Genomic DNA, 19,999 nt, shown 5'->3' with positions numbered 1-19,999 from the left:
TAATAGTTGTACATTTTGATTTGGAAATGCTTAATGGTTGTGTTTTTGGTTATAATTGGGGGCCTACTGGCACATTTGATGTGTCACTGTTGTAATCGCCTACCACAGATTGTTTAAGCAGTTGTTGTTGGTCGCATTATTCGGTGCCGGGAGTGAGTGACAGCCTGATGCGTGGCTCAGGCCTGTTTGATTAATTCATTATGTCATCAAAAAGCATTGCTACTCTTGCATTAGAGCTAGTGTAAATTAAGTGTAAATGTTTCATTAGTTTTTTTATTTCTGAAGATGTTTTACCCCCACTAAAGTCCAATAGTCATGGTTCGTAGGAGAACTACTTTAAAATGGATCCCAATGGTCCCCTCATGTGGCCACAGAGGCACCGGGTGTTGGGTGAATCTGTTCTAGTCCAAGGTTGAATGAGAGTTTAGTGATTGTTAGGAGAGAAGCGTCTCAATTCATTGGCATCTGGCACAGTATGTTATAATCTGCCTTTTAACCCTGTATTCACTAGGAACCAATTGGAAGCAAACGGCCGAAGTGGGGAGGGACTAACCTGACTTGTCCAATAAGAAACGCTAATTTTCGTAAACATTCGCTGCTGTGTTTGATCTGTTTTCTATCCCTAGTTTGGATTGCAGTACATCGTGTCTCTCACACTCCTTTCCAGATATAAGCTACTTTGTCTGCTCTTTAATGTTGCTCCTGTCCATACCGGGTAGTATGTCAAAGGTATGTTATGTCAAACCATGCTTCTGTATATTTGTCTTCTACTCCTTGGTCAAATACATGTGGCAAATACTTTGTGTGTTTCATTTAGTTTTCCCCATACAATGGAACCAATATAATTTGTTCCAAAAGTCCAAACTCCAAGCTAAATCAAGCCCACCTCAAACTGGTAAGTATTTGACATATGAATTTGACCGAGGTTTGTTGGTTTACCTAATCTTAAACCTAAACCTCAAGAATGGATTGAGTAATGGATTTAAAGTGTCTTAATGAGGTAGAAAAGGCCTGCTTTTCTGCAGGTATTGTTCTAACTTGACCCCCAGAGATTATCACATTGGCTAGTGATGCTGTAAAAAGTTGTTTATTATTATTTCTGTTGTCAAATATGTTTTATATATTGCTCGGCAGACATCACTGCACAGTGCCTTTCTATTTTTCTATGTCGAGATGAGTTGAAATAGGAGCCATTATTTGTACAATATGTACTTTTTCGAGATGCTTTTATAACATTCGATTTCATTTGTATTGATTAACAATTGTTTAATAAACAATTTTATTTAACCATAATTGTCTTTTTTTTACGATGAAATTCTCACTATTGTAAGTTATTCTCATAATAACATCATTAATGTAAATAATTACAATATCCATAATTATAAATAGCCTACTTGGGGTAAATGTAATCTCGGCAAACCAAAATCTTACGTGAACTACTCTATTTTATGGATACGTCTGTCCATGAGAGATTAGGGTACATGCAATTAAACACCCTAAATAATGTTATACATCGTATTGTAAGAGTAAACAGGAAGCAGAGTTGTGATACATGGAGCACAAAAGGTTTCGCCATGGAGGCTTGGAAACCTGAAGCTCTGCTGCCATCTACTGCATGGATGAGGTTATGGTATGCCTCCGGATGTGGATGACATATCTACAAAGGGTGTGTACCAATAATGTCTCCTTTCTCCAGAGGGGTATACTACAAAGCAAGTTAGATCTATTCAGGGTTTTCTAAAGCTAGCCAGCTTCATTTAGCTTCCCATTCCACCATACTATGACGGTGGATATTGCTTGTTTGCCTTCCACTAACTCTAGAAGGCTTGTAACGGCGCATGCATGTCGCACGTGGCTAGTCGAACGAGATAATGATAAAACATCAATCAATGGGCAAGTCAGTGCCACATTTTAATTTGTGCTGAAATCAAAATGAAAGAATCTTGCAAATTCAGTAGGCTATTACGGAAGTCCAGACAGGACATAAAGTGCATTCGGAAAGTATTCAGACACTTTGACTTTTTCCACATTTTGACACGTTACAGCCTTATTCTAAAATGGATTAAAAACACACAAAAATCTCCTCAATGTACACTCAATACCCCATAATGACAAAGCAAAAACAGGTTTTTATACATTTTTGATCGGTGTCCCGTATACGGGACGGTTGAGCTAACGTGCGCTAATGTGATTAGCATGACTGTTGTAAGTAACAGCAAACTTTCCAGGACATAGACATGGATCGAGCAGGGCTTCTCCATCTGTCGGAGGCCTGCATCCTGTGAAGCGTGGGAGTGGGCGGATTTCCTCGTCCTTCTCGCCAGCTGTGATTTTGGGCAGCTCCAAAATGTGACCATTCCTGGTTCAAATACAATGTTCTATCCCTGAGCTCGAGTAAATTACATTACTAAGCTGCTCCTGAATGTACTACGTCAGGGCATGGAAATAGATTCTATCGTAGTCCATGTGGGTTTTAATGACATTATGAAGGGCAGCTCTGAACAGTTGAGACTGGATTTTAAAGAGCTGATTGACTCTCTACTATACACTATCCTATCCTGGGCTTGGATCCTTTCACAAAATTATAAGGCTGCGTTGAGACAATGACTTAGCAATGACCCAAGCCCAGCTCAGCTAATCCCTAACATTGTGACGCAGAGTTGTCAAAATGCATCAGCAAATGTACATTACATCAGGGGCGTCGGTAAACAAAATATAAGTAACCTAATTTATGTCCCTCTAACTTCCCTGAATGCCTCTGCTGATCCTACAGCTATTGTGTGCAGTAATCATGTGCCTAAGAACCAGATGTATTATGTTAGCACTGAGCCGGTGTGCCCGAGGAGGCAGTCCACTGTGTGCAGCTCACCCTGCACTAACAGAAAGAACATGAGCACATATACTGCTTCTGAGCTTCCCAGTAAAGCAATAAGAACAAGTAAGCATCCCAGAAGAAAAGTGCTCAAAATAGCCCACGTTAACATATGTAGCTTAAGAAACAAGGTTCATGAAATCAATAATTTGCTAGTAACAGATGACATTCATATTCTGACTATCTCTGAAACTCACTTAGATGATACCTTTGATGACACAGTGGTAGCAATACAAGGTTATAACATTTACAGAAAATATAGAAATGGTGGAGGTGTTGCTGTTTATATTCAGAACCACATTCCTGTGAAGATTAGAGAGGATCTCATGTTAAATACTGTTGAAGTAATATGGCTACAGGTTAATCTGCCGCACCTAAAGCCCATTCTGGTGGGAAGCTGCTATAGACCACCAAGTGCTAACAGTCAGTATCTGGATAATATGTGTGAAATGATTGATAATGTATGTGATATCAATAGAGAGGTATACTTTCTGGGTGATTTAAATATTGACTGGCTTTCATCAGGCTGCCCACTCAAGAGAAAGCTTCAAACTGTAACCAGTGCCTGCAACCTGGTTCAGGTTATCAGTCAACCTACCAGGGTGGTTACAAACAGTACAGGAATTAAATCATCAACATGCATTGATCATATCTTTACTAATGCTGCAGAGATTTGTTTGAAAGCAGTTTCCAAATCCATTGGCTGTAGTGATCACAATATAGTAGCCATATCTAGGAAAACTAAAGTTCCAAAGGCTGGGCCTAATATTGTGTATAAGAGGTCATACAATAACTTTTGTAGTGATTCCTATGTTGTTGATGTAAAGAATATATGTTGGACCGTGGTGTGTAATGAGGAGGAAACAGACACTGCACTTGACACATTTATGAAATTGCTTATTCCAGTCACTAATAAGCATGCACCCATTAAGAAAATGACTGTAAAAACTGTTAAATCCCTGTGGATTGATGAGGAATTGAAAAATGGTATGGTTGAGAGGGATGAGGAAAAAGGAATGGCAAATAAGTCTGGCTGCACAACCGATTGGCAAACGTACTGCAAGTTGAGAAGTAATGTGACTAAACTGAATAAAAATAAGAAGAAACAACACTATGAAACAAGGATAAATTACGTAAAGAATGATAGTAAAAAGCTTTGGAGCACATTGCCTTTTTTTCCAAAAATGTAATTTAAACTCAGCTCCATCATTCATTGAATCAGATGGCTCATTCATCACAAAACCAACTGATATTGCCAAATACTTTAATATTTTTTTCATTAGCAAGATTAGCAAACTTATGCATGACATGCCAGCAACAATTGCTGACACTACACATCCAAGTACAGTTGAAGTCGGAAGTTTACATACACCTTAGCCAAATACATTTAAACTCAGTTTTTCACAATTCCTGACATTTAATCCTAGTAAAAATGCCCTGTCTTAGGTCAGTTAGGATCACCACTTTATTTTAAGAATGTGAAATGTCAGAATAATAGTAGAGAGTGATTTATTTCAGCTTTTATTTATTTCATCACATTCCCAGTGGGTCAGAAGTTTACATACACGCAATTAATATTTGGTATCATTCCCTTTAAATTGTTTAACTTCGGTCAAACGTTTCGGGTAGCCTTCCACAAGCTTCCCACAATAAGTTGGGTTTGTAGGCCTCCTTGCTCGCGCACGCTTTTTCAGTTCTGTCCACTCATTTTCTATAGGATTGAGGTCAGGGCTTTTTGATGGCCACTCCAATACCTTGACTTTCTTGTCCTTAAGCCATTTTGCCACAACTTTGGAAGTATAATTGGGGTCATTGTACATTTGGAAGACCCATTTGCGACCAAGCTTTAACTTCCTGACGGATGTCTTGAGATGTTGCTTAAATTATGTGGATATATTGTCCTTCCTCATGATGCCATCTATTTTGTGAAGTGCACCAGTCCCTCCTGCAGTAAAGCACCCCCACAGCATGATGCTGCCATCCCCGTGCTTCACGGTTGGGATGGTGTTCTTTGGCTTGCAAGCCACCCCCTTTTTCCTCTAAACATAACGATGGTCATTATGGCCATCATACCAGAGGACATTTCTCCAAAAAGTACGATCTTTGTCCCCATGTGCAGTTGCATACCGTAGTCTGGCTTTTTATGGCGGTTTTGGAGCAGTGGCTTCTTCCTTGCTGAGCGGCCTTTCAGGTTATGTCGATATAGGACTCGTTTTACTGTGGATATAGATACTTTTGTACCTGTTTCCTCCAGCATCTTCACAAGGTCCTTTGCTGTTGTTCTGGGATTGATTTGCACTTTTCACACAAGTACGTTCATCTCTAGGAGACAGAACGCGTTTCCTTCCTGAGCGGTATGACGGCTGCGTGGTCCTATGGTGTTTATACTTGCGTACTATTGTTTGTACAGATGAACGTGGTACCTTCAGGCGTTTGGAAATTGCTCCCAAGGAAGAACCAGACTTGTGGAGGTCTACCATTTTTTTTCTGAGGTCTTGGCTGATTTGTTTTGATTTTCCCCTGATGTCAAGCAAAGAGGCACTGAGTTTGAAGGTAGGCCTTGAAATACATCCACGGGTACACCTCCAATTGACTGAAATGATGTCAATTAGCAGTGAATTATAAGTGAAATAATCTGTCTGTAAACAATTGTTGGAAAAATTACTTGTGTCCTGCACAAAGTAGATGTCCTAACCGACTTGCCATAACTATAGTTTATTAACAAGAAATTTGTGGAGTGGTTGAAAAACGTGTTTTAATGACTCCAAACTAAATGTATGTACATTTCCGACTTCAACTGTATATCTGACCATATTATGAAAGACAAGCATTGTAATTTTGAATTTCGTAAAGTGAGTGTGTAAGAGGTGAAACAATTATTGTTGTCTATTAACAATGACAAGCCACCGGGGTCTGACAACTTGGATGGAAAATTACTGAGGATAATAGCGGACGATATTTCCACTCCTATTTGCCATATTTTCAATTTAAGCCTACTAGAATGTGTGTGCCCCCAGGCTTGGAGGGAAGCAAAAGTCATTCCGCTACCTAAGAATAGTAAAGCCCCCTTTACTGGCTCAAATAGCCGACCAATTAGCCTGTAACCAACCCTTAGTAAACTATTGGAGAAAATGGTGTTTGACCAGATACAATGCTATTTTACTGTAAACAAATTGACAACAAACTTTCAGCATGCTTACAGAGAAGGACATTCAACAAGCACATCACTTACACAAATGACTGATGATTGGCTGAGAGAAATTGATGATAAAAATATTGTGGGGGCTGTTTTGTTAGACTTCAGTGTGGCTTTTGACATTATCGATCATAGTCTGCTGCTGGAAAATCGTTTGTGTTATGGTTTTACACCCCCTGCTATAATGTGGATAAAGAGTTACTTATCAAACAGAACACAGAGGGTGTTCTTTAATGGAAGCCTCTTAAACATAATCCAGGTAGAATCAGGAATTCCCCAGGGCAGCTGTCTAGGCCCCTTGCTTTTTTCCATCTTTACTAACAACATGCCACTGGCTTTCAGTAAAGCCAGTGTGTCTATGTATGCGGATGACTCAACATTATACACGTCAGCTACTACAGCAACTGAAATAACTGCAACACTTAAAGAGTTGCAGTTAGTTTCGGAATGGGTGGCAAGGGATAAGTTAGTCCTGAATATTTCCAAAACTAAAATCATTCACTAAACCCTAAACCTCAACTACAGCTCGTAATGAATAATGTGGAAATTGAGCAAGTTGAGGTGACTAAACTGCTTGGAGTAACTCTGGATTGTAGACTGTCATGGTCAAAGCATATTGATACAACAGTAGCTAAGATGGGGAGAAGTATGTCTATAATTAAGCGCTGCTCTGCCTTCTCAACAACACCATCAACAAGGCAGGTCCTACAGGCCCTAGTTTTATCGCACCTAGACTACTGTTCAGTAGTGTGGTCAGGTGCCACAAAGAGAGACTTGGGAAAATTGCAGTTGGCTCAGAACAGGGCAGCATGGCTGGCCCTTAAATGTACATGGAGAGCTAACATTAATGACATGCATGTCAGTCTCTCCTGGCTCAGAGTGGAAGAGAGATTGACTTCTACACTGCTTGTTTTTGTAAGAGGTGTTGACAAGCTGAATATACCGAGCTGTCTGTTTGGAATACTGGCACACAGCTCGGACACCCATGCATACCCCACAAGACATGCCACCAGAGGTCTCGTCACAGTCCCCAAGTCCGGACAGACTATGGGAGGCGCACAGTACTACATAGAGCCAGACCTCAGTCTTAAGGGGGGCATTTGAAATGCATGGGAGGGCAGGGCACAATTATTATTAGCCTACAGTACGTATATTTAATAATACATTCCCTCAAGTGGGGGGGGGGGCACAAGCATTTTTGGGGGCGGGCCCGGCCCCCTATAGCGACGGGTGTGCATAGAGCCATGACTACATGGAACTCTATTCCACATCAGGAAACTGATGCAAGCAGTAGATTTTTTAAAAACAGGTAAAAATACACCTTACGGAACAACAGGGACTGTGAAGAGACACACACAAGGGTATAGACACATGCATATGCACACATTGTGATATTGTTGTATGGTGGTATTAAACATTTTGTATTGTAGATAGGTAGTGGTGTAATAATGTTTTATATTTTGTTTTATATGTAATGTAAGTGCTTTAATTTGTTTGGACCACAGGAATGGGGATCCCTAATAAATACAAAAATGTCTTATATGGGCAGAAAGCTTAAATTCTTGTTAATCTAACTGCACTGTCCAATTTACAGTAGCTATTACAGTGAAAAAATACCATGCTATTGTTGGAGGAGAGTGCACAACAACAATAAACTTATCACGGCAACTGGTTTGATACATTCACCTCTGAAGGTAAATAATGTACTTACATTTAGTAATCTTGCTCTGATTTGTCATCCTAGGTGTCCCAGAGATAAAATGTAGCATAGTTTCGTTTGATAAAATCAATTTGTATATTCAAATGTAGGAACTGGGTTTTACGGTTTGAACCCTTGCTGTCTCTGGCTCCACACCCACCCCGCCCAGCCATCTAGATGTGTGAAAGTTAGTGTATAAGCTAATGATCCATCATGTATGACATTCCTGGGAGTGTGTAAACTTACATTTTGTATTACCATATCATTTTAGTATGTTCTCTATTGTTATGTACTTGAAAATGTATCAATTGACCAATTCGGCACATTTGGGCAGACTTGATACAAAATTGCCCAGGATTGCAATGCTTCACTGGATCAATCTGAAACTTTGCACACACACACTGCTGCCATCTAGTGGCCAAAATCTAAATCGCGCCTAAACTGCAATATTATATTGTAGCCTTTCTCTTGCATTTGAAAGATGATGGAACAAAAAAATAAATAATGTTTTTTTGTTTGTATTATCTTTTACCAGATCTAATGTGTTGTATTCTCCTACATTAATTTCACATTTCCACAAACTTCAAAGTGTTTCTTTTCGAATGGATTCAAGAATATGCATATCCTTGCTTCAGGACCTGAGCTACAGACAGTTAGGTTTGGGTATGTCATTTTTGGCGAAAATTGAAAAAAAGGGTCCGATCCTTAAGAGGTTCAAGGAAATATCACATTTACATAAGTATTCAGACCCTTCACTCAGTACTTTGTTGAAGCACTTTTGGCAGCGATTACAGCCTTGAGTCTTCTTGGGTATGACGCTACAAACTTGGAGCACCTGTATCTGGGTATATTCTCCCATTCTTCTCTGCAGATCCTCTCAAGCACTGTCAAGTTGGATGGGGAGTGTCGCTGCACAGCTATTTTCAGGTCTCTCCTGAGATGTTCGATCGGGTTCAAGTACGTGCTCTGGCTGGGCCACTCAAGGACATTCCTGCTTTGTCTTGGCTGTGTGCTTAGGGTCATTGTCCTGTTGGAAGGTGAACCGTCACCCCAGTCGGAGGTCCTGAGCGCTCTGGAGCAGGTTTTCATCAAGGATCTCTCTGTACTTTGCTCCGTTCATCTTTCCCTCAATCCTGACTAGTCTCCCAGTCCCTGCCGCTGAAGAACATCCCCACAGCATGATCCTGCCACCACCATGCTTCACCGTAGGGATGGTGCCAGGTATCCTCCAGATGTGATGCTTTGCATTCAGGCCAAAGAGTTGAATCTTGGTTTCATCAGACTAGAGAATCTTGTTTTGGTACCCTTCCCCAGATCTGTGCCTCGACACAATCTTGTCTCGGAGCTCTACGGACAATTCCTTTGACCTCGTGGCTTGGTTTTTGCTCTGACATGCACTGTTAAATGTGGGACCTTATATAGACAGGTGTGTGCGCCTTTCCAAATCAGGTCCAATCAATTAAATTTACCACAGGTGGACTCCAATCAAGTTGTAGAAACATCTCAAGGATGATCAATGGAAACAGGATACACCTGAGCTCAATTTGTAAAAAATTCAAAAAACCTGATTTTGCTTTGTCATTATGGGGTATTGTGTGTAGATTGATGAGGAAAATGTTTTATTGAATCCATTTTAGAATAAGGCTGTAATGTAACAAAATGTGGAAAAAGGGAAGGGACTTGTCAACAAGGCTGCGTGGGGGCGGCAGTTTTGAATCCGGCGTTGTTTTGTGTATCAATTCATAAACACTATGCCATGGGATCGGTACGTCAAAAATCTCTTGTGTGATGGAAGGAGTCAGGCGCAGGAGGGTAATCACCGAATACAGAGTTTATTCCTTCGTGGACACACAAATGCGCTTAAATAGCGATCAACGAAACAGGCACAGGGGAAACTATCATCCCTGGCATATACACTGTAACGGTAGAATCCAATAATACATAGGCACAGGGGAAAATCTACCCTGGCAATAAAAATGTACGAGTAGCTCCACCGAGCTACACTACTCTCACAAATAACAATCACCCATAAGGACAAGGGGGCAGAGGGAACACTTATACACAGACTAATGAGGGGATTAGAACCAGGTGTGTGTGATTGACAAGACAAGACAAAGGTGATGATGATTGGGGCGGCAGTGGTTAGTAAGCTGGTGACGACGAACGCCGAAGCCTGCCCGAACAAGGATGGGAGGCAGCCTCGGACGAAGTCGTGACAATATGGGACGGCTGTCAATCCTTTGGTCCTTAAATTAAACTGGTATACTTTTTTATTTATCACAGTTTTCTTTAACCAATTATGTTCTTTATTGCAAGGCCGACAGACAAGTTCCTTACTTTTTCCCCCTTCCACTTTCCTCTTCCATTTTTGCGGTAATGCTGCAATTATTTGGTTGTAATTTTGGGTAGAGCAGACATTTCCATATGTTTTTGTTACCTGCATGTGCGACATAACTCCACCAGTCCTACCGATTATATAATTTACGAAGATTATACCTTTTTAAACAATTTGTCAAAAAAAAAGTTTTTTTTAATCAATTTGTATATTTGAGTTTAACCACAATATTTGTTGCATTATTTGTTCTGTCGTTTCTGGAGGATTAAATTGAAATTGCAACCAACTTTCTATGGCTTGTTTTAGAAATAGTGATATTTGGGAGATTATTTCCTTTTCAAATAACTGAAAGTGAGAGGTTGTAATCTAAATAAAGGGAAAAAGGCCATTCTTGAACATTGTGTGAGACAATCTTACTAATTTGCTAGAGAACCAGTTTGGATTTAAGTATAACTTTTGTATGACTGAAGCTTTTAGTGATAGGTCTAATGCTTTAATATTTAATAATTTCTGTCCTCCGAATTCATATTCATTATATAAATAGGCCCGTTTAATTTTGTCTGGCTTGCCATTCCAAATAAAATTGAATATTTTTTCTCATATAATTTAAAAAACTGTTCGCTGGGCGTAGGCAAGACCATAAGCAAATCGGTAAACTGGGATAATACTAAAGAGTTAATCAGGGTGATTTTTCCACAAATTGACAGGTATTTACCTTTCCATGGTAGCAAGATCTTATCTATTTTTGCAAACTTTCTATTAAAATGTATTGGAGTTAGATCATTTATTTAATTTGGGATATGTATTCCGAGTATATCCACATCACCATCTGACAATTTTATTGGTAAACTACATGGTAATGTAAAAGTTGTATTTTTTTAGTGATCCAATACGTAATATAGTACATATATCATAATTTGGTTGTAATCCAGAGAGGTTACATTTACATTTTATTCATTTAGCAGACGCTCTTATCCAGAGCGATTTACAGGAGCAATTAGGGTTAAGTGCCTTGCTTAAGGGCACATCGACAGATTTTTCACCTAGTCGGCTCGGGGATTAGAACCAGCGACCTTTCGGATACTGGCATAACGCTCTTACCCACTGTGATTTCCTTTGCGGTCCATTGAGCTATTTAATACGGTATTATAATCTCCCACCATAATAATAGAGTATTGTATTGCTTGCAGGGTTGATAATTTATTATATATATTGTCAAAGAAGTGTGAATCATCATTATTTGGTCCGTAAAGGTTAATGAGCCATATCTGTTTATCTTACCCACTAAGCTACCTGCCGCCCAGGTTAGAAAATGAATCTAGATCCTCTATGAGGCTGTGTAGGGATACAAGTTGTGGATTTAAAAGAAAATATGAATCATCAGCGTACAATGTCACCTTTGTTTTTAAGCCCTGGATTTCTAATCTCTTGATATTATTGTTGGATCTGATTTTAATAGGTAACATCTCGATGGCCATAATAAACAGTTATGCCGATAGTGGACAACCTTGTTTCACTCCTCTTGACAGTTTAAAACGTTCTGAGAAATAGCCATTATTTACTATTTTACACCTAGGGTTACTATACATGATTTTAACCCATTTTATAAGAGATTCTCCAAAATTGAAATGCTCCAGGGATTTATATATAAACCCCAGTCGTACTTTATCAAATGCCTTTTCGAAGTCTGCTATGAATAGCAGGCCTGGTTTCCCAGATTTTTCATAGTGTTCTATTGTTTCCAGTACTTGCCTTATATTATCTCCAATGTATCTTCCATGTAAAAAACCTGTCTGATTAGAATGAATAATGTCCGACAATACCTTCTTAATTCTATGCGCTATACATTTTGCTAGAATTTTTGCATCACAACACTGAAGTGTAAGGGGCCTCCAATTTTTAAATGGACTGGATCTTTATATTTTCCACTTGTATCCTGTTTCAGTAATAATGAGATCTTCTTCTTGAGTGTCTGATAATCTACCATTTACATTGGAGTGGTTAAAACATGCTAATAACGGTCCTCTGAGTATATCAAAAAAGGTTTGGTATACCTCGACTGGTAAGCCATCCAACCCTGGAGTTTTCCCGGACTTAAAGTCTTTAATTGCATCCAGAAGTTCCTCCTCTGTAATTTCACCTTCACATGAGTCTTTCTGTATGGATGTTAATATTACATTATCAATAGAAAAAAATGTCTACAATTAGCTTCAGTTAGAGGAGATGGAGGCAACTGAAATGAAAACATAATATTAAAGTACTTTGTTTCCTCCTTCAAAATATAATTTGGTGAATCATGGGTGACTCTGTCATTTGTAACCAGTTTCAGTAAATTATTTTTGGTAGCATTCCTATGTTGTAGATTAAAAACGAATTTGGTGCATTTTCCCCCATATTCCATCCAGTTTGCTTTATTTTTTATAATATATTACACTTGATCTTTCTTGAATAAGTTTCTCAATTTCTTTTTGTTTTTCCTCTAATTTATTCTGAGCCTCTATGTTACAGTTTTTATTGCTATCTATCTGTTCTGTTAGACCTTCTATTTCCTTTGTTAGTATGGACTCTTTTGACCTAAATTGCTTTTGTTTTTCGAGATGAGTACTGAATTACATGGCCTTTAAAGGCACATTTAAAGGTGTCCCATACAATAAGGGGATTTGCTGTAGCAATGTTATGTCGGAAAAAAATCAGTTATATAAAAACAAGTTATCATCCAATAGGCTTTGATTACATTTCCAATATCCTCGCCCACGTGGAAATTCAGTAAGAGTAATGTATATGCCAATTATATGATGGTTCAACCGCATTCTGTCCCCTATCAACACTTTTTTAACTTTTGGTGCCAACGAGAATGACTTAAGAAAGAAGTCAAGACGACTAGCTTGATTGAGTCTCCGACATGTATATCTCACTAGATCAGGATATTTAAGCCTCCATATATCTACTAGTTTTAATGTATCCATGACATTCATGATTTCCTTAAGAGCATGAGGGTGATTGTTTGTAGTGTGATTTCCTTTGCGGTCCATTGAGCTATTTAAAACGGTATTATAATCTCCCACCATAATAATAGAGTATTGAATTGCTTGCAGGGTTGATAATTTATTATATATATTGTCAAAGAAGTGTGAATCATCATTATTTGGTCCGTAAAGGTTAATGAGCCATATCTGTTTATGGTCCAATAACATATTTAAAATAATCCATCTACCTTGTGTATCTGTTTGGACAACTTGCACATTCGGATCGAAATTACAGTTAATTAATATCATCACCCCTTTTGAGTTTCTTTGCCCATGGGAGAAGTATAGATGCGTTCTGTCTCCTAGAGATGAACGTACTTTGGTGTGAAAAGTGCAAATCAATCCCAGAACAACAGCAAAAGACCTTGTGAAGATGCTGGAGGAAACAGGTACAAAAGTATCTATATCCACAGTAAAACAAGTCCTATATCGACATAACCTGAAAGGCCGCTCAGCAAGGAAGAAGCCACTGCTCCAAAACCGCCATAAAAAAGCCAGACTACGGTTTGCAACTGCACATGGGGACAAAGATCGTACATTTTGGAGAAATGTCCTCTGGTCTGATGAAACAAAAATAGAACTGTTTGGCCATAATGACCATCGTTATGTTTGGAGGAAAAAGGGGGTGCTTGCAAGCCGAAGAACACCATCCCAACCATGAAGTACGGGGGTGGCAGCATCATGCGGTGGGGGTGCTTTGCTGCAGGAGGGTCTGGTGCACTTCACAAAATAGATGGCATCATGAGGAAGGAAAATTATGTGGATATATTGAAGCAACATCTCAAGACATCAGTCAGGAAGTTAAAGCTTGGTCGCAAATGGGTCTTCAAAATGGACAGTGACCCCAAGCATACTTCCAAAGTCGGCAAAATGGCTTAAGGACAACAAAGTCAAGGTATTGGAGTGGCCATCACAAAGCCCTGACCTCAATCCTATAGAAAATGTGCGGGCAGAACTGAAAAAGCATGTGCGAGCAAGGAGGCCTACAAACCTGACTCAGTTACACCAGCTCTGTCAGGAGGATTGGGCCAAAATTCACCCAACTTATTGTGGGAAGCTTGTGGAAGGCTACCCGAAACGTTTGACCTAAGTTAAACAATTTAAAGTCAATGCTACCAAATACTAATTGAGTGTATGTAAACTTCTGACCAACTGGGAATGTGATGAAAGAAATAAAAGCTGAAAGAAATAATTCTCTACTATTATTGTGACATTTCACATTCTTAAACTAAAGTGGTGATCCTAAATGACCTAAAACAGGGATTTTTTACTAGGATTAAATGTCAGGAATTGTGAAAAACTTAGTTTAAATGTATTTGGCTAAGGTGTATGTAAACTTCCGACTTCAGCTGTACTTGGATGTGTAGTGTCAGCAATTGTTACTGGCATGTCATGCATATGTTTGCTAATCTTGCCAATGAAAAAAATATTAAAGTATTTGGCTGGTTTTGCGACTTCAACTGTACATCCCAGAGCCCTCAAGAAAGGACCTGATTTACGAATGCATATACGAATGCATATACAGTTACAGCTGTTTGAGAAAGCATGCAAGATTGAGCAAAAATTTACAACAATGTGAGATTTGATTAATCTATTTAACCTATGTCAAGTCGTAGGTGATGGAGATCAGATCCTCCCTCTTCACCTGAGACATAAACACTCTGGTCCCCTGTTGTAACCATTTTTCCCAAGCATCTCCGTGCAGTCAGACCTTTGATTATTTTGTGCCACCTGGGCCACAATGATAAGCCCCCTCTCTGATTGTCCGAGTGTGACCCCCTCCCCATGGGTTACTGCAGCCAGTGTTGCCAGCACTGCCACTACCTGGGTGGGGGTACCCCACCGGCTAGGTACAAGGTTGTCAAGGTTCTCATTAGCAGCTTTGAGAATTTCCTTGTATATTATGCTCTCCCATCAGGGGGCTCTGGCTTTGTAGGACCAACCCTGCCAGGCAGGCTCAGAATCTTGAGGGGGCGGTGCTGCTCAAGTAGGTCTCTGACCGCATTTATTTTTCTGTTTTGGCTGCATATAGGCAACTCACAGCAGGTCCCTAAAACAGATGTGGACTTCTCTTAGGTGTATGGGTCGCTCAGGTGGGTGTCTAGGATATAGGGTTGGGGATCGTTCCATCATGATAGGACAATAAAAAAATAGATTCAATGTATACTATATTTTAAAATGTATATCCCTCATCTGCACAAAATTGAAAGCTCTCTCTCACAACCCCTGCTCACAGACACACATTGGTTCTGGGATATGCAACCATTTCCTTTCTCACTCACTTAACGCCACACTTATTCAAACACAAAAACTCACACCACACCTTCCATCATAATTCATCCACACATACCCACATACTGTGTCTTCTGTTTGCTATGTTTTTATCTCCACTATGTTGATTAAGTACTTGTGTTCTAATTTAGTTGTATTTGAAGATGTATTATTTATAGCTTGTTATCTTTTCTTGTAATACCGTCTTATCCCTTTATAAAATACTATACCTACTATAAATGTGCTTTATTATTACAATCCCTACCATGACCAGTATTGGGTGTTCTATTATTCGACTCCTCTATTAGAACTTTCAGAATATCCATGGAGTAGTCTTTGTGTCGCGGAACATTTGGTTGTCAATATACAGTTTATCGACAACAAGATCAACACGCTTCCCTTTTAATCTATTTTCCTTGAAGATTGGGTACAGAACTTTGCGCCGTTCTGCAATCTCCCTCGGGAACTGATCATTCATGCCTATTTTCATGCCAGCAAGTCTTTTACCTAGGCTTTTAAACATTACTTTATCCTTAAAAAAAACAAATTTGGCAACGATTGGACGCTCATATCTCTGTCCTCTTTGTCCGAAATGGTGTACACATTCGAGTTGGATTTTGTCGACAGCCTCGAGTGGGATTTGAAGCGCTGTAAGAAAGAAGTCCTTCACATTTTTTTCTGTAATCTCTCCCTCTTTTTCCTGGATACCCGTAAGTACCAGATTTTCTGTCATCGATCTAGTTTGTATGCCTAGTAAGGCTTCTCTCAGAAAGTTGTTCTCTTTTTTAAGTTCCTTAACGTCTGTTTCCATCCTAGTGACTGTCCCTTTTAGTTTTTTTGTATCGCTCTCCATTATCGCAGCTTTTCCGTCACTAATTTCAAGACTCGCTTTCAACTCTTTTACATCATTACTGACCAACTCTAGTATGTCCAGTTTGTCATTTATCGACTTCAACAGGTCGCTTTCCACACTTACCAGTCCCAGTGGTGAAAAGCATAAATCATCTGTATCAGTCGAGGAGTCGCGTTTTCTCTTGGAGATTGATTCTCCTAATTTATCTTCCGTCATGTTTTGGTGTTGCGTGTTGTTGTAATATTTGTCAATACGTTTCTCTAGCCTTATAATTTGTTTTGTGTTATTATCCAGATTGAATGTTATTACCCTCGAATATATGAAATATTAATATTTAGTCTAACTTACTGATATTGAATATTATGTTTTTATCTTGAGGTGATTTGTACTGCTGTGTATTCAATACGCCATCTTGTATACCTGCCCTCTAATTCTACATATTTAAGTCATGGGTTTTTAAATCTTAACAGCAGTTAAATGTATGGTCACCGTTGTCTGAAGCAAGGCCCACAACAACACAAGACATTCCTGTACAGTTCTAAATGACATGTTCTGCAATTAACTGTACAGTATGCAAAATATTGTAGCTACATTATATTTTGGGATCAATGATTGCACTGTGTAAACTTTTTATCAGACAGAACCCTAAAGGGATATGAGTTTCAATGTGCATCTCACATTATTTGTCACACCATTGGATGTGGAGTGATGTAGCCCCACACCATGGCCAAGCACTCACTCAAGTTGTACAACTGATGTGCAACACATTTGACACAATGGTTGTGATCCAACTGCTATTTTTGTGATACAATGGAGAGTTTGTCCGCACAAAAATGTTAACACAACCATTGTGCTGTGTTTACTACATACTTGTGCTATTATTTGTGTGGATTAAAACTGTTTTATCACATGGGTTGTACATCACAGGGCCCACAACTGGGACCTCTGTTTAGACCCTCAAGTGGTGACATGTACAGCACATTTTGCCAGTGTGCACTCTCAACTTCTACGGACATTGCACCATCTTGTGGTCTTACTGGGGCTGACAGTGTTTTCTATGTTCAGCAGTCAGAATTTATCTTAACTGCAAACTGCAGCTGCAAGTTTTCCAATGAAACCTGCACATCAAGCCATTGTTATTAGGTTCATGATTCACAACTAAGCACTACTTGGAGGAATCGTGTCAGGATTAAAGAGCCATGTACTGAGATACTTTGTTTGGCTGAACCTACTGTAACATTTTAACCTCCTGTGCCATATTGCTGATTCTATCAAACTCTTTCAGATGTATGAGGGATCATCAAACATGTAAAGGAATTAAGGGTTGTTTTATCTATACCTCAATTGTATACACTATTCAACCAGCTTTGTGGTTTTTAGCATGACCTTGACAGTGGACTACAAAACAACTATAACATTTGGTTAATACCCGACTTTCTAGAGTCCTAGGTAAAGTTTGGTTTTTCATAGTACTCATGATTCTCCTGGAAGATGCTGCATGTTCCAACACAGGTGCTAGTGTCAAGCTCCCCAATTACCCTATCTAAAAGTCACTGTGTTGGCCCCAAAACCCTGCAGGGAAACAGACAGACAAATGATATGCTTATTGGTCACCAGATGGACTGGTCCCTCAGCTAATTAACTGACTAAACACTTGACAAAGGAAGGTCCACACTAATGAAGAGCTAACTCAAGGCTTTGTTCATTTATGGGCAGAGATGGACTCACCAGACGGTGCGCTACCGAGACGGGACGTGCTCTGGAGAGCAAGCGGGCCACCACTCGTTTATCAGGTATGACAGCTCCCCCGACCCCCACGCTTGCACTAACTTGACGTTGGCGTACCCAAAGAGAGTTTACTCTGAATAGTGTCTCACTTCAGATATTTGTATGTTTCCTGCTTAAAGGTAGACCCAATAAGATGACATCATTATCATCAAGGTAGACCCAGCAAGATGACATCCTCATCGTACACAAAGTTTCCAGGGCAACTTCCTGCTTACAGACATCAACAGATTTAAAATCAGACAAGACTGCCATTATTGGCTCTCCTTAATATGAGTGTGCCTCAAAGGAGGGTGCAAATTGGTGAATATTAATCATTTAAATTCAAGATCTGTTTGGTGTCCATTTTGTTACTGGACACCATCAAACTATCTGATACTGTACTTCACAATGTATTGTGCTATATGCCATTGTGTCATAGTTTCTTGACTGAAAATAACCGTATCATTTTTGTGCTCTAACATAAAAAATACATACAGTACAGCGTTTCTTGTGGTCCATCTATAGCCTAGGGGCTGGATTCAGTCCGTATCGCTGAAGATCCGTGTTCAAATTTAAAAGTAATTTCCGATTGAGCAGACATGCAGCATTTACCGTGAATGCATTCTCTGCGAACGCGGGAACATTGCCGCTCAATTTGAATTGAGCAATAATGCGGATCTTCCACGGTACTTCTGCGTTACGGATTGAATCCAGCCCTAGGTTCCCAACATATAACCTTAAAAATAAAAGCCTTTTTGACCAACAACATTGCATAGAGACAGCCAACACTGCGTGGCATATCCCCAGTCTGTCTGATTGACTAACTAGAAGGCGGCAGAGCCCGAGATGTCACAGGAACTGTGCAGCTCTTGACGCTCTGTCACAGATAAACATCACATTTTCCCCTCAAAGGCCCCTGAAATATTGAACACCTGGAAGCGAATGGTGAAAACATTTAAACCGCTTTCTAGCCAAGGTAGATAAACTCATGCTAAGCCGCGATTGCCTTATTGTGATTCTGGGGCAGTTTAAGACCATATGTAATATTATTGGCACCATGGAACAAAATCCAGATTAAAGAAATAATCCACTCCAAAACCATTTTTTTTTTGTCCACTGTTGATACAGTCCCAAAATGTTTTGCATGTCAACAATCACGTTTTCAAGATTTAGACTTTCAAAAGGCAAATTGTAATTTGCTACATCATGATGATATGTTTTGTTTCATATGATGCATTTTGCATCATCATGATGATGTGGCAAGTTAAATTTTTTTTTTTTAAGTCCTAAATCTTGAAAACGTGATTGCTGACATGCAAAATATTTTGGGACTGTATCCACAGTCAGTGGACTAATAAAAAAAATACCAAAACATGTTTTTTGAGTGAATTATTCCTTTAAGGACACTGCTTATTATTAAATAATGTCCAGATTATCAGATCGGGAGGCGTAGTTATTGTGTTTCACAAGCATGTTTTTGAACTGTTTCAGCCGATAAGCATCACATCCTTTCTCGAAGCCAATCTAGCCTTCTTTGCTTTGTCTTTACTTTTGTATTTCTCTTTTTATCTTCCATCCCTCCATCTCTACATCCTTAGAAGAAGAAACTACATTATTCACTTTCTCATCCCCTAGAGGGCAGCAGAGGACAACAAACGAACGCCCTTGTACATCTCCTAAACAGTCGCACCTGTCTCCAAAATTATGACAGAATCCATAATACACAGGTTAAAGATATGTCTCACAAAAATAAATTTCATCAACAAGATAAGGACCCCTAATCTCAATAATCCCTGCATGCAATCAGCCTAGAAATGTATTTATAGCTTGTTATTTGTTGTAGTAATTGCGGTGTCTCGACCGCAGTCCATTTCACTAGTCATAGCTAATTGGCCTAACCTCCCAGCACAATTTCTATGCACAAATAGGGTATTGATCTCAGGACTGCCTCCATTCGCGTCTAGGAGTGAACCAGGCTGA

The sequence above is a fragment of the Coregonus clupeaformis genome, chromosome 39, assembly GCF_020615455.1.
Source record: "Coregonus clupeaformis isolate EN_2021a chromosome 39, ASM2061545v1, whole genome shotgun sequence".
NCBI lineage: Eukaryota > Metazoa > Chordata > Actinopteri > Salmoniformes > Salmonidae > Coregonus > Coregonus clupeaformis.
This window is presented reverse-complemented; position numbering follows the sequence as displayed.